This window comes from Lolium perenne, chromosome 4, assembly GCF_019359855.2.
Source record: "Lolium perenne isolate Kyuss_39 chromosome 4, Kyuss_2.0, whole genome shotgun sequence".
Classification (NCBI taxonomy): domain Eukaryota; kingdom Viridiplantae; phylum Streptophyta; class Magnoliopsida; order Poales; family Poaceae; genus Lolium; species Lolium perenne.
The window spans coordinates 24970469-24985608 of NC_067247.2; positions in this window are offsets into that span (position 1 = coordinate 24970469).

Here is a 15140-nt window from a genome sequence, read left to right on the forward strand (position 1 = left end):
AATATTGTGCGTCACAAGGGCGATACTATCGCTAGGGTGTTGGAAACTTTCCCACCGAATGTGGCATTCAGAAGAAGCCTCATTGGACCCGGGCAGGATTCATGGAATCAATTTCTACAGCGACTAGAGTCGATACATCTATCGCATGGGTCAGATGAGTTTCGCTGGAATCTTACTGAGAGTGGTTCATTCTCGGTGGCTTCTATGTACAATGTGCTAATCCAGCCGGACATTCCTGTTGATAATAACTCAAAAATTTGGAAGATGAAGATACCACTTAAAACAAAAGTGTTTACGTGGTATCTTCGTCGAGGAGTCATCCTCACCAAAGATAACCTTGCTAAACGCAATTGGCACGGAAGTAAGAAGTGTGTCTTTTGTCATCATGACGAGACTATAAAACATTTATTCTTCCAGTGTAAATTAGCTAGATCCATATGGTCAGCCATCCAGATAGGCTCTACCTTACACCCACCACGTAGTGTTGTGAATATTTTTGGCAACTGGCTCAATGGTGTGGATACTAGGTTTAAACATCTTATTAGGATGGGAGCGATTGCCGTTATTTGGTCGCTATGGCTATGTAGAAATGACAAGGTTTTTAACAATATATCTTCTAATCTCATGCAGGTCATATACCGGTGCACGGCTACTCTGCGTTCATGGTTGCCTTTTTAACGGTGGAACATCGAGACCTCTTTATGGAGGTGTCTACACGATTGGAGGATACGGAGAGGGATATTTTTTCCCATCATGGGTAGCAGCGTGACAACCGTCTAGGTTCACCGGATTAGACTTTACGACCGTCTTGTATTCCCACACAGTTTTACTTTCATATACTCTTATTAGTTCATGGTTGTAATAACTGTACTGATACGGCTGTGTGCATCCTAGCTATGCAGATGCCATGTTCTTTTGCTTCAAAAGTAATAAAGTGTCCTTTATCGATAAAAAATAAAATAGAGTGAGTCACTGATGTCTACGCCCCCCTCCTTTTCCTGTAGACAGTGTTGGGCCTCCAAGAGCAGAGGTTTGTAGAACAGCAGCAAGTTTTCCCTTAAGTGGATCACCCAAGGTTTATCGAACTCAGGGAGGAAGAGGTCAAAGATATCCCTCTCATGCAACCCTGCAACCACAAAGCAAGAAGTCTCTTGTGTCCCCAACACACCTAATAGGTGCACTAGTTCGGCGAAGAGATAGTGAAATACATGTGGTATGAATATATATGAGCAGTGGCAACGGCACCAGAAAAGTGCTTTGCCCAGAACAGTAAACAAGCAGTAGTAACGCAGCAGTAGTAACGCAGCAGTAGTAACACAGTGAAACAGTAAACAAGCAGCGATAGCAGTATTTAGGAACAAGGCCTAGGGATTAGACTTTCACTAGTGGACACTCTCAACATTGATCGCATAATAAATAACTCTTTCTCATATGTGCTACATACACTCTTTTGTTGGATGATGAACACATTGCGTAGGATTACACGAACCCTCAATGCCGGAGTTAACAAGCTCCACAATTCAATGTTCATATTTAAATAACCTTAGAGCATAATAGATCATTGCAAAATAAACCAAGAACTAACATAGTGCACACACTGTCCACATTACACTATGAAGGAGGAATAGATCACATCAATACTATCATAATGATAATTAACTCCACAATCTACAAGAGATCATGATCATAGCCTATGACAAGAACCACATGGTGCACACACTAGTCACCTTTACACCATGCAGGAGGAATAGACTACTTTAATAACATCACATGAGTAGCACACAACTAATAGCGATACAAAGCTCATCATATGGATCTCAATCATGTAAAGCAGCTCATGAGATCATTGTATTGAAGTACATAGGAGAGAGATTAACCACATAGCTACCGGTACAGCCCCGAGCCTCGATGGAAAACTACTCCCTCCTCATGGGAGACAGCAGCGGTGATGAAGATGGCGGTGTAGATGGCAGCGGTGTCGATGGAGAAGCCTTCCGGGGGCACTTCCCCGTCCCGGCGGCGTGCCGGAACAGAGACTCCTGTCCCCCAGATCTTGGCTTGGCGATGGCGGCGGCTCTGGAAGGTTTCTGTGGGTTTCGTCGAACGTATCAGGGTTTTCGCGACGGAGGCTTTAAATAGGCGGAAGGGCAAGGTCGGTGGACTTCTGGGGGGCCCACACTATAGGGGGGCGCGGCCCCCCCTTTGGCCGCGCCGGCCTAGGGTCTGGTGGCCCTGTCCCCCCTCTCTGGCGGTTCTCGTGTGTTCTGGATGCTTCCGGGCAAAATAGGAACCTGGGCGTTGATTTCGTCCGATTCCGAGAATATTTCGTTACTAGGATTTCTGAAACCAAAAACAGCAGAAAACAGGAACTGGCACTTCGGCATCTTGTTAATAGGTTAGTTCCAGAAAATGCACGAATATGACATAAAGTGTGCATAAAACATGTAGATATCATCAATAATGTGGCATGGAACATAAGAAATTATCGATACATCGGAGACGTATCAGCATCCCCAAGCTTAGTTCTGCTCGTCCCGAAGCGGAGTAAAACGATAACAAAGATAATTTCTGGAGTGACATGCCATCATAACCTTGATCATACTATTTGTAAAGCATATGTAGTGAATGCAGCGATCAAAACAATGTAAATGACATGAGTAAACAAGTGAATCATATAGCAAAGACTTTTCATGAATAGTACTTCAAGACAAGCATCAATAAGTCTTGCATAAGAGTTAACTCATAAAGCAATAAATTCATAGTAGAGACATTGAAGCAACACAATGGAAGATTAAGTTTCAGCGGTTGCTTTCAACTTGTAACATGTATATCTCATGGATAGTTGTCAATGCAAAGCAATATAACAAATGCAATATGCAAATATGTAGGAATCAATGCACAGTTCACACAAGTGTTTGCTTCTTGAGATGGAGAGAAATAGGTGAACTGACTCAACATAAAAGTAAAAGAATGGTCCTTCAAAGAGGAAAGCATCGATTGCTATATTTGTGCTAGAGCTTTGATTTTGAAAACAAGAAACAATTTTGTCAACGGTAGTAATAAAGCATATGTATCATGTAAATTATATCTTATAAGTTGCAAGCCTCATGCATAGTATACTAATAGTGCCCGCACCTTGTCCTAATTAGCTTGGACTACCGGATCATCGCAATGCACATGTTTTAACCAAGTGTCACAAAGGGGTACCTCTATGCCGCCTGTACAAAGGTCTAAGGAGAAAGCTCGCATTGGATTTCTCGCTATTGATTATTCTCAACTTAGACATCCATACCGGGACAACATAGACAACAGATAATGGACTCCTCTTTTATGCATAAGCATGTGACAACAATTAATAATTTTCTCATATGAGATTGAGGATATTGTCCAAAACTGAAACTTCCACCATGAATCATGGCTTTAGTTAGCGGCCCAATGTTCTTCTCTAACAATATGCATGCTTAACCATAAGGTGGTAGATCTCTCTTACTTCAGACAAGACGAACATGCATAGCAACTCACATGATATTCAACAAAGAGTAATTGATGGCGTCCCCAGTGAACATGGTTATCGCACAACAAGCAACTTAATAAGAGATAAAGTGCATAAGTACATATTCAATACCACAATAGTTTTTAAGCTATTTGTCCCATGAGCTATATATTGTAAAGGTGAAGAATGGAAATTTAAAGGTAGCACTCAAGCAATTTACTTTGGAATGGCGGAGAAATACCATGTAGTAGGTAGGTATGGTGGACACAAATGGCATAGTGGTTGGCTCAAGGATTTTGGATGCATGAGAAGTAATCCCTCTCGATACAAGGTTTAAGCTAGCAAGGCTATTTGAAACAAACACAAGGATGAACCGGTGCAGCAAAACTCACATAAAAGACATATTGTAAACATTATAAGACTCTACACCGTCTTCCTTGTTGTTCAAACTCAATACTAGAAATTATCTAGACCTTAGAGAAACCAAATATGCAAACCAAATTTTAGCATGCTCTATGTATTTCTTCATTAATGGGTGCAAAGTATATGATGCAAGAGCTTAAACATGAGCACAACAATTGCCAAGTATCACATTATCCAAGACATTTTAGCAAATTACTACATGTATCATTTTCCAATTCCAACCATATAACAATTTAACGAAGAAGAAACTTCGCCATGAATATTAAAAGCTAAGAACACATGTGTTCATATGCAACAGCGGAGCGTGTCTCTCTCCCACACAAGCATGATGTAATCCAATTTATTCAAACACAAACAAAAATAAAAGCATACAGACGCTCCAAGTAAAGCACATAAGATGTGACCGAATAAAAATATAGTTTCAAGAGAAGGAACCTGATAATTTGTCGATGAAGAAGGGGATGCCTTGGGCATCCCCAAGCTTAGATGCTTGAGTCTTTTTGAAATATGCAGGGATGAACCACCGGGGCATCCCCAAGCTTAGAGCTTTCACTCTTCTTGATCGTAGTATATCATCCTCCTCTCTTGACCCTTGAAAACTTCCTTCACACCAAACTTCTCATAAACTTCATTAGAGGGGTTAGTACATAATCAAAAACTCACATGTTCAGAGGTGACACAATCATTCTTAACACTTCTGGACATTGCTCAAAGCTACTGGAAGGTAATGGAACAAAGAAATCCATCCAACACAGCGAAAGAAGCAATGCGAAATAAAAGGCAGAATCTGTCAAAACAGAACAGTCCGTAAATACGAATTTTTAATAAATACTTCCGTTGCTCAGATCAGAAAACTCAAAACTAATGAAAGTTGCGTACATATCTGAGGAACACGCACGTAAATTGGCATATTTTTCTGATTTTTCTACAGAGAAAACAGCCCAGATTCGTGACAGATAGAAATCTGTTTCTGCGCAGAAATCCAAATCTAGTATCAACCTTCGATTAGAGGCTTCACTTGGCACAACAAAACACAAAACTAAGATAAGGAGAGGTTGCTAAAGTAGTAAACAACTTCCAAGACACAAATATAAAACAAAGTACTGTATCAAAATAACACATGGGTTATCTCCCAAAAAGTTCTTTCTTTATAGCCATTAAGATGGGCTCAGCAGTTTTAATGATGCACTCGCAAGAAATAGTATTTGAAGCAAAAGAGAGCATCAAGAGGCAAATTAAAAACACATTTAAGTCTAACATGCTTCCTATGCATAGGAATGTTGTAAATAAACAAGTTCATGAAGAGCAAAGTAACAAGCATAGGAAGATAAAACAAGTGTAGCTTGAAAAATTTCAGCACATAGAGAGGTGTTTTAGTAACATGAAAATTTCTACAACCATATTTTCCTCTCTCATAATAACTTTCAGTAGTGTCATGAGCAAACTCAACAATGTAACTATCACACAAAGCATTCTTATCATGAGTCTCATGCATAAAATTATTACTCTCCACATAAGCATAATCAATTTTATTAGTTGTAGCGGGAGCAAATTCAACAAAGTAGCTATCATTATTATTCTCATCAAGTGTAGGAGGCATAGTATAATCACAACAAAATTTACTCTCCATAGTAGGTGGCACCAAAAGACCACTATCATTATAATCATCATATATGGGAGGCAAAGTATCATCAAAGAAAATTTTCTCCTCAATGCTTGGGGGACTAAAAAGATCATGAAAACCAGCTTCCCCAAGCTTAGAACCTTCTATATCATTATCAACAATGGTGTTCAAAGCGTTCATACTAATATTACTACCAGCATGCAAATAAGATTCCATAGGTTTTTTAATTTTCGCATCAAACAATCCATGTTTTAAATCAGGAAATAGCATAAGAAGCTCATTCTTGTCCATTATACCAAACTAGTGTAAACAAGAAACAAAAAGATGCAATTGCAGGATCTAAAGGAAATAGCTTCGAGTACTTACAATGCGCCGGAAAATAGCCTAGTAGCCGAGATCCGGAGTGTGAGTACCTTTTACCTTTCCTCCCCGGCAACGGCGCCAGAAAATAGCTTGACTGCCTACAACTGGCGCGTGGTTGACGAGGGAGGAAATCCCTGTATTGTAGCTTTTTGTTCCCCGGCAACGGCGCCAGAAAATAGCTTGATGTCTACGCCCCCCTCCTTTTCCTGTAGACAGTGTTGGGCCTCCAAGAGCAGAGGTTTGTAGAACAGTAGCAAGTTTTCCCTTAAGTGGATCACCCAAGGTTTATCGAACTCAGGGAGGAAGAGGTCAAAGATATCCCTCTCATGCAACCCTGCAACCACAAAGCAAGAAGTCTCTTGTGTCCCCAACACACCTAATAGGTGCACTAGTTCGGCGAAGAGATAGTGAAATACAGGTGGTATGAATATATATGAGCAGTGGCAACGACACCAGAAAAGTGCTTTGCCCAGAACAGTAAACAAGCAGTAGTAACGCAGCAGTAGTAACGCAGCAGTAGTAACACAGTGAAACAGTAAACAAGCAGCGATAGCAGTATTTAGGAACAAGGCCTAGGGATTAGACTTTCACTAGTGGACACTCTCAACATTGATCGCATAATAAATAACTCTTTCTCATATGTGCTACATACACTCTTTTGTTGGATGATGAACACATTGCGTAGGATTACACGAACCCTCAATGCCGGAGTTAACAAGCTCCACAATTCAATGTTCATATTTAAATAACCTTAGAGCATAATAGATCATTGCAAAATAAACCAAGAACTAACATAGTGCACACACTGTCCACATTACACTATGAAGGAGGAATAGATCACATCAATACTATCATAATGATAATTAACTCCACAATCTACAAGAGATCATGATCATAGCCTATGACAAGAACCACATGGTGCACACACTAGTCACCTTTACACCATGCAGGAGGAATATACTACTTTAATAACATCATATGAGTAGCACACAACTAATAGCGATACAAAGCTCATCATATGGATCTCAATCATGTAAAGCAGCTCATGAGATCATTGTATTGAAGTACATAGGAGAGAGATTAACCACATAGCTACCGGTACAGCCCCGAGCCTCGATGGAAAACTACTCCCTCCTCATGGGAGACAGCAGCGGTGATGAAGATGGCGGTGGAGATGGCAGCGGTGTCGATGGAGAAGCCTTCCGGGGGCACTTCCCCGTCCCGACGGCGTGCCGGAACAGAGACTCCTGTCCCCCAGATCTTGGCTTCGCGATGGCGGCGGCTCTGGAAGGTTTCTGTGGGTTTCATCGAACGTATCAGGGTTTTCACGATGGAGGCTTTAAATAGGCGGAAGGGCAAGGTCGGTGGACTTCTGGGGGGCCCACACTATAGGGGGGCGCGGCCCCCCCCTTTGGCCGCGCCGGCCTAGGGTCTGGTGGCCCTGTCCCCCCTCTCTGGCGGTTCTCGTGTGTTCTGGATGCTTCCGGGCAAAATAGGAACCTGGGCGTTGATTTCGTCCGATTTCGAGAATATTTCGTTACTAGGATTTCTGAAACCAAAAACAGCAAAACAGAACTGGCACTTCGGCATCTTGTTAATAGGTTAGTTCCAGAAAATGCACGAATATGACATAAAGTGTGCATAAAACATGTAGATATCATCAATAATGTGGCATGGAACATAAGAAATTATCGATACGTCGGAGACGTATCAGTCACTCACTCGTATATTTTTCAAGGACAGAGGAAATATCAGTAGTATGAATTGGCTCCAGACCTGGGTTTGTCCTATGTTTACGGCCAAGACCTCTTTGTAAACACTATCATTTAATATATCTCTTTTACCCGAAAAAATCATACCTAAACTTAGGAGAGACGAAACCGAAACCGAAAAGGATGCGCCATTCTTTTTTTTCTTGAACAGGAGAGGTCCCGAAGGACCTAGAGCTTCATTTCATTGACAACGGTGGAGTTACAATTCATAGAAAGGGTCGTAAAGAAAATGAAAATTACAGTCCAACCCTTAACATTTGCACTAAGGACCTCAGAAAGAAGATAAAAAACACGATCAGGTCCAGATCCTGCTCCACCACGCAGAGCCTCGCCGGAGTCAACCTCCACGCCGCCGGGGACATAACCACTTGGGGCGCAGAGGTGGGAGCCAACTCCAGCGAAACTAGAGAGCCTCCACAACAACAAAGGTGCCTGGAGGTTGTTGATGCCCCGAGGACGGCCTAGATCTGCCCAGGGCCGGCCCTGAGATATCGGGAGCCCGGTGCAAGGTAAAAAGAATGGGGCCCTTGTATACAAGTAGTTATAGAGCTTTTTGTTATACATTTAAATAGCAACCTTTGCACAGATAGCCCTTGTACATGATTCTCTCTAAATTTCATACACAAACAGACAAACTACATATGGTCTTATTGACAATTATCCCTATACACATAAACTTCAAAAACATATAGACAACACAACATTAATCTGCTCTTTTGTCGCTTTTTACAAGCACACATATGCTTTCTGGATGACATTTTAACATTAAAGTAGAAACATAGACACTAGAAGAATAGGACATGAGAAAAAACTGAAAGTTAAAACAAAAGCACCTGGAGCAAAGATGAAACTTACTACTAGTTATTTTTTGGGCCATCCTTCTCGTATCTTGGCTGTCAAGTGCTACTGCTGCCGATCCCCTTGCCACCTCTCGCTAGGCACTGGACGCATGCCTCTTGGCTGCCGCTGCCGCCAATCACCTTTTCCCCTTGCATTTGATCTCTTTCTTCAACTTATATGTCTCTCAAATCTCAAGTAAAACCTATGGAGAATGAATAAAAATTGATCAGATGAACAAAAACAGACTAATCTAAGAAAGATATTTAGGAGGGGATTCTACCGACTCTTGCAGATCAAGGAAGGAACTATTGGAAATAACAAATTAGAATATCCTCCTTCATTAATTCCTTCAAAGAGGTTAAAAATCTTAACAGAAGGGCGGCGCCCCATCGTCGGCCATGATTGGGTAAGAACAAGGAGAGGAGGGCAGGAGGCGAGAGGAGAAGACGATGCGACAGGGAGAGAAGATATGAACTGGAAGCGATGCGCGTATGTTCGATCCTATTTTATTTAGCGAAATCTACGTTGTTTGACTACCTTATCTGCCAGCGATTGGGTTGATTCAGATGAAGTTTTTTCCCTAAGCTAATGAACATGCATGTATGTACCTGGATGAGGGCCCCCAGCAGGCTGGGGCCCAGTGCGGCTGCACTGGCTGCACGTGCTCAGGGCCGGGCCTGGATCTGCCGCCGTCACACAAGGTTGGAGGAGCCACCCTTCGGCCATGGAATACGGCGACAGCGGCGCCGTGGTAATGCTCCGGTGAGAAGCATTCACACTCCCCTGTTGTGGATGCATCGACCATCCACCGACAGTGAGCAACAACTCATCCCCGTACTCGTCACCATGACGAACAAGGAGAAGGAGCTTACCGTTGTTTCGTCGGCCACCAAATCCACAGGAATCCACCTTATTTACGGAGTTCTTCGCCTCACTCCTCAGCCACACCTTCGACTCCGACCACCGGAGTACCATGAAGCAGAGGATGAAGATGATGTAGAGCCAGATCTGGTCATAGAGATCGTCCTCCTCCCTCCCGGCATCAACGTCATACGCCATATAGGACCATAAACTAGACCTAAAACTACACCTATCTACTCCGGCGCCATCTCCTCTCCAACTCCAGCCGGCTAGCCCGGCGGAGAGGGAGGAGGAGCGGCCCGGTGGGAACGAGGGAGGACTCAGGAACTATAACGAGTTGAGAGGGGGGGGGGGGGGGAATGAGAGGATGCGCCATTCCACACCCCTCGATCTTCTGCCACTAAGCACGACCACGATGGTTCGTGCCATATCGCGACAGCCGTATCCTATATGCCACGAAAATATAAATCTTGTATAGGCACACTCTTGTTTTATTTTCTAACTGAAGATAAGAGCTAATGATAACTCCAGCGGGCTACTTAAATCAGCGATCTAAATGGTTCATATCTGTTCGTTTGGGTCGCTCATGGCTAGAATTTAGACCACGGTCCGGCCGGCCAGGCCAGTGCACCCAACTGATAACCCATTCTGTCCAATGTTGGGGCAAATTGCATATAATAAAAATCTTATATAGTAGAAAACCATCGCTGCCGGGATGCTTGTGGTGGTGGTGGGGATTGGAGAAGATGAGGTTGTGGAAGAAAATGGCCGCCATTGGCCTGTTAAAAAGGCCAAAGCATTGGATGCTGACATGGAGGCTGAAACGCCTGTTAAAAAAGGCCAAAGCATTGGATGCTGACACGAAGGCTAAAACGCCTGTTAAAAAAAAGTCAAAGCATTGGATGCTGACATGGAGGCTGAAACGCCGACATTGATGAAAGCATGCGACTAGCCCAGAAGTCGCCTAGCGCGGCCAACGCAGACGATGATGGCACCTTTGAAGTCAACCTACCTCTATTGATGGCTAGAGGAAGAAAGCCGTTGGATCGCTGCCATGCAGACCCTTGCATGGATAGACGCATCCGTTCCCCAATTTTGTGGACGATTGAGTCATGCCAGATGGATCTATTTGTTTGGGTCACGCCGCAAAAGCGTACGCAACTGATCCACTTGTACGTGTGGACCGGTCGAAACATGACATAACTATTTGGACCGCCCCGCTAGAGACGGCCTGACGGCCTAAGTGAATCTATCCGAATCTTAGCTACGACTATCTTTTTTTTTGAAAATACATTAAAAAGGCACCATACCTTTTTAGAAGGACAGAGGTTTAATTACAAAAATGACACCACTCGCGAGCTCCTAAATCAACTCTACACCGCACAGTCCGAAAACAACTACTCCTACTACTCCATCGGTACAACGACGTTTTAGCTATTTTTTGATTCACTCACTTCTGTTTGTATTTAGTCTAATTTTAGTATATGTAGGTTCACTTCTTTTAATATGTATCTAATCTATTTTTGAAATGTCTAAAACATCTTTACATTTGTGCACCACTCACCAAGCAAACACAACACAACTTTCCTAAGCTAAAAACCAAAGCCGCGAAACATGGATAATGTGGGTGTGGTGGTGGTTAAGGAAGGTGATATTTCAGCTGATGAACTTGAGAAGTGTTTCATTGACATGTGGAAAGCTAATTGGTTTTGGCAAATTAGACAGGTTGGCCCCAAGAAGTTCCTAGTGAGGTTTCCTCCTAGTAAAAGGATTAAAGATCTAGTGGAATATCCCTCCATCAACCTAAAAAAAGATGGTGTGGTGATCTACTTTGAGAAATGGGAGGGTGAAGCTGAGCCTTTTGAGGAGTTCCAAGAGATCTGGGTCAAAATCTATGGTATTCCTGCAAAATGGTTGACTTGGAAAACTATCTGTCAAATCTCAACCTCTCTGGGTGTGCTTGTCAATATTGATTGGCAAGGGATATTCAGAAGTTTCTACAAGGAGGTCAGGGTTAAGGTGGCTGTGAGGGACAAGTCCAAGATACCAACTAACAAGCTTTTTGAAATGGAACAGTGCTTTTATCTAATCAATTTTGAAGTTGAGAATGAAGGAGAAGCAATTGATGTAGATGAAGATGATGATGAAGATCCTGGACAGGGCAATGAGGGTGATACAGTGGATGATGATAATGAGGTTGGAGATGATTTCAAGAGCTTGGAAAAGGGTAAAAGAAATGGAGATAACAGTAAGATGGAGACAGAGCCAGCCATGCCTCTTGGTGGAAGGAGTGAATCTGCTGTTCACCAGAATTTGGAAGTGTCTGTCCAAGAAAAGGTGCTGGGAAAAGAACCAATTGTCCAAGTCAGTAATGCTCTTGTCCTTAGGGGAGCTGAGGAAAATATTGGGAAGAATCTCCTTCAGCACTTTGATGAGGAGAGTGATGAAGAAGCTGATGATGGCAATCAGGAGGAAAGTAACTTGGTGCCTAACAAACCTGCTCTTGTGATGCCTCCCATGGCTTGGAAAGAAAAGAAGAACTGGGGACCTGTACAAGCTACAAGAATGAGTTCCAGAATTGCAAGGGATGGTAAATCAGCCATAGAGAAAGCTCAAGATTTGAAGAAGGCCAAGAACTTGGAGATTCCTAAAGGTAATAAAATACATGGCTTCTCAAATTCTTTTGCTGCCCTTGATAATTCAACTTTACATGATACTGCTAAAATTGCTGGCATTAGCCTGGGCCACAAAAATCTTAATGCTGACTATGTTATTGATGAAATTAAAAAAGCTGAAACTAAAAGGCTTGTTGATTTTCATAATTCAAACCCTGAGAGTTTTCTTCCTAGTGATATTAGTCTATCTTTGGAAGAACTGAGGGTGGGTTTGGATGGTAAGGATGAGGTTGTTCCTGATCAGGAAGATTACACTAGTGATATACCTGATGAGGATGAACCTTGGACACTAGTCCATAGTAGGAAGAAGGGTAGAAGAAAATTGATCTTTAAAAATGGTAGTAGCTCTAATATGGAACACTAGAGGTCTAAATAGACCTGATAAACATACTAGAGTACATGACCTCATTAGAGAGACATGTCCTGATATTATTTGTTTTTCTGAGTCTAAGAAAGAAGATTTCTCTAGCCTACAGCTTAAGCAACTAGATCCAAAGGAAAAGTTTGCCTGGAATTGGTTGCCTGCTGTAAAAACTGCTGGAGGGATTCTTGTTGGGGTTAGTAGTGATATGTTTGATATTGTTAAATGGGATATTCTTTCTTATTGTGTATCTGTGCACATTAAAGCTAAGAAAGATAATATTCCTTGGAGAATTATTGCTGTATATGGCTCTGCATATGAGGAATACAAGCTAGACTTTATTAATGAACTGCATAATGTCATGTCTTGTTGGAATGGTCCTACCCTGGTTGGTGGTGATTTCAATCTCATTAGAGAAAAGTGTGAGAAAAACACTAGGAACATCAATCAACATTGGGCTAATCTTTTTAATGATTGGATTAATAAATTTAATTTGATGGAGCTTAAGAATCCTAGTAGGCAATTCTCTTGGGCTAATAATCAAAATAATTTGGTTATGGCTTTACTTGATAGAGTGTTTGTGACTACTAGTTGGGATTCTCTTTTCCCTGCTAGTAGTCTAGCCTCTAAAGCTAGGGTTGGAAGTGATCATACTCCACTGGTTGTGGATACTGGGGCCTTGAAGGTTCCTGTTAATAAGCAATTTAGGTTTGAGAAGTGGTGGCTTAATATTGAGGGTTTTGACCAGGTGGTTGCCAAATTTTGGCAAGCCCCTTGTCATCTCCAAAAATCTATTGACAGATGGAATTTTAAGATTAGGAATACTAGAAAAGGCTTAAAAGGTTGGGCTGCTAATATTGAATCTGCTCAAAGGAAAAATAAGCAAAAGCTGGTTGCTGAATATGATCTGCTTGATATCATTGCTGAAACACAATGTTTATCCCCTGTTTCTAAGAAAAGGATGAAAGATATTTCTCTTGAGCTCACTAAAATTTGGAGCAATGAGGAAATTAAGGCTAGACAAAGATCTAGAGAAAGATATATTTTAGAGGGTGATCGTAATACTGCATATTTCTATTCTGTAGCTAATCAGAGGAGAAGGAAGAAACAAATTTGCCAATTGCAAGGAGATGAGGGGATGGTGGAAGACAATAAAGGTATGCTGGATATTGCTGTTAATTACTATAAGACTTTATTTTGCAAGGAGCCTTGTCTTGATGTTGATATAGTTGATGATTTCTGGGACCCAGAAGATATGGTGTCACAGGATCATAATGATATGCTTAATGCTCCTTTTTCTGAAAAAGAGGTGAAGGATGCTATTTTTGGCTCTTATGCTGAAGGTGCTCCTGGCCCTGATGGGTTTTCTTTTCTTTTTTATCAACATTTTTGGGAGCTCATTAGAGCTGATTTTATGGCCATGGTTAAAGATTGAAATGAGGGAAATCTTGATCTATTTAGGCTTAATTTTTCTCTTTTGACCCTGATTCCAAAGGAGCCTGATGCTGTAACTATACAGAAGTTCAGACCTATTGCATTGACAAATTGCAGTTTTAAATTTTTTTCTAAATGTGCTACTAATAGGTTGGGTGTGGTTAGTGAGAAGCTTATTTCTCCTAATCAGACTGCCTTTATTAAGGGGAGATATATACTTGAGAGTGTGGTGTCTGCCCATGAAGTAATTCATGATGTTGTTCATAATGGGCAGAGTGGCTTTATTTTTAAACTTGATTATGAAAAGGCATATGATAGAGTTGATAGAGACTTCCTCTTGAGAGTCATGAAGTTGAGGGGTTTTAGCCCCAAATGGATGTTGATCATTGAGGGGTTACTACATAATGGGTCTGTTGGTGTTAGGATCAATGATTGCAATAGCAATTTTTTCCTTACTAGTAGAGGTGTAAGGCAAGGGGATCCCATTTCACCTATTCTTTTTAATTTTATGGCTGATGTGTTTACTAAGATTTTATACAAAGCTGCTTCTGGAGGAAGAATTGCTGGGCTTATGCAAAGCCTTGGAAGGGGAGGTATCATTAGTATGCAATATGCTGATGATACCTTACTCTTCCTGGAGAAAAAGTTAACTTCTGCTATTAACCTAAAATGGATTTTGGCTTGCTTTGAACATATGTCTGGGATGAGGATTAATTTTTACAAGTGTGATCTAGTTCCTGTTTATGTGGTTGAAAGTGATGCACATCTGTTTGCACAATCTTTGAGTTGCAAATTGGGTGAGTTTCCCCTGCAGTACTTAGGGGTTCCTCTGTATCATTGCAAACTTAAAAAAGAGGATATCCAACCTATTGTTGATAAAATCATAAAAAAAGCTGCTGGTTGGAGAGGGAAGCTGCTTAACCATGCTGCTAAATTGGAGTTGGTTAGGAGTGTGTTGGCCAGTATTCCCATTTATCTTCTTAGGGTGATTAAGTTCCCTAAATGGGCCATTACCCTTATTAACTCTCAGATGGCTCACTGTCTGTGGGATAATTATGAGGGGCACCATAAGTATCATTTAGCTAATTGGGGTCTGGTCACTAGGAAGAAGGAATATGGTGGTTTGGGCATCCCTGATTTATCAGAGATGAACATGTGCCTCCTAGCTTCCTGGATCAAAAGGTATCATTTGGATGATAACAAGATTTGGAAACAGATTATTGATAGTAAATATAATGTGAGTAACCCTAATATTTTTGCTTGCTCAGTCAATGGGGCCTCTCCCTTTTGGAAA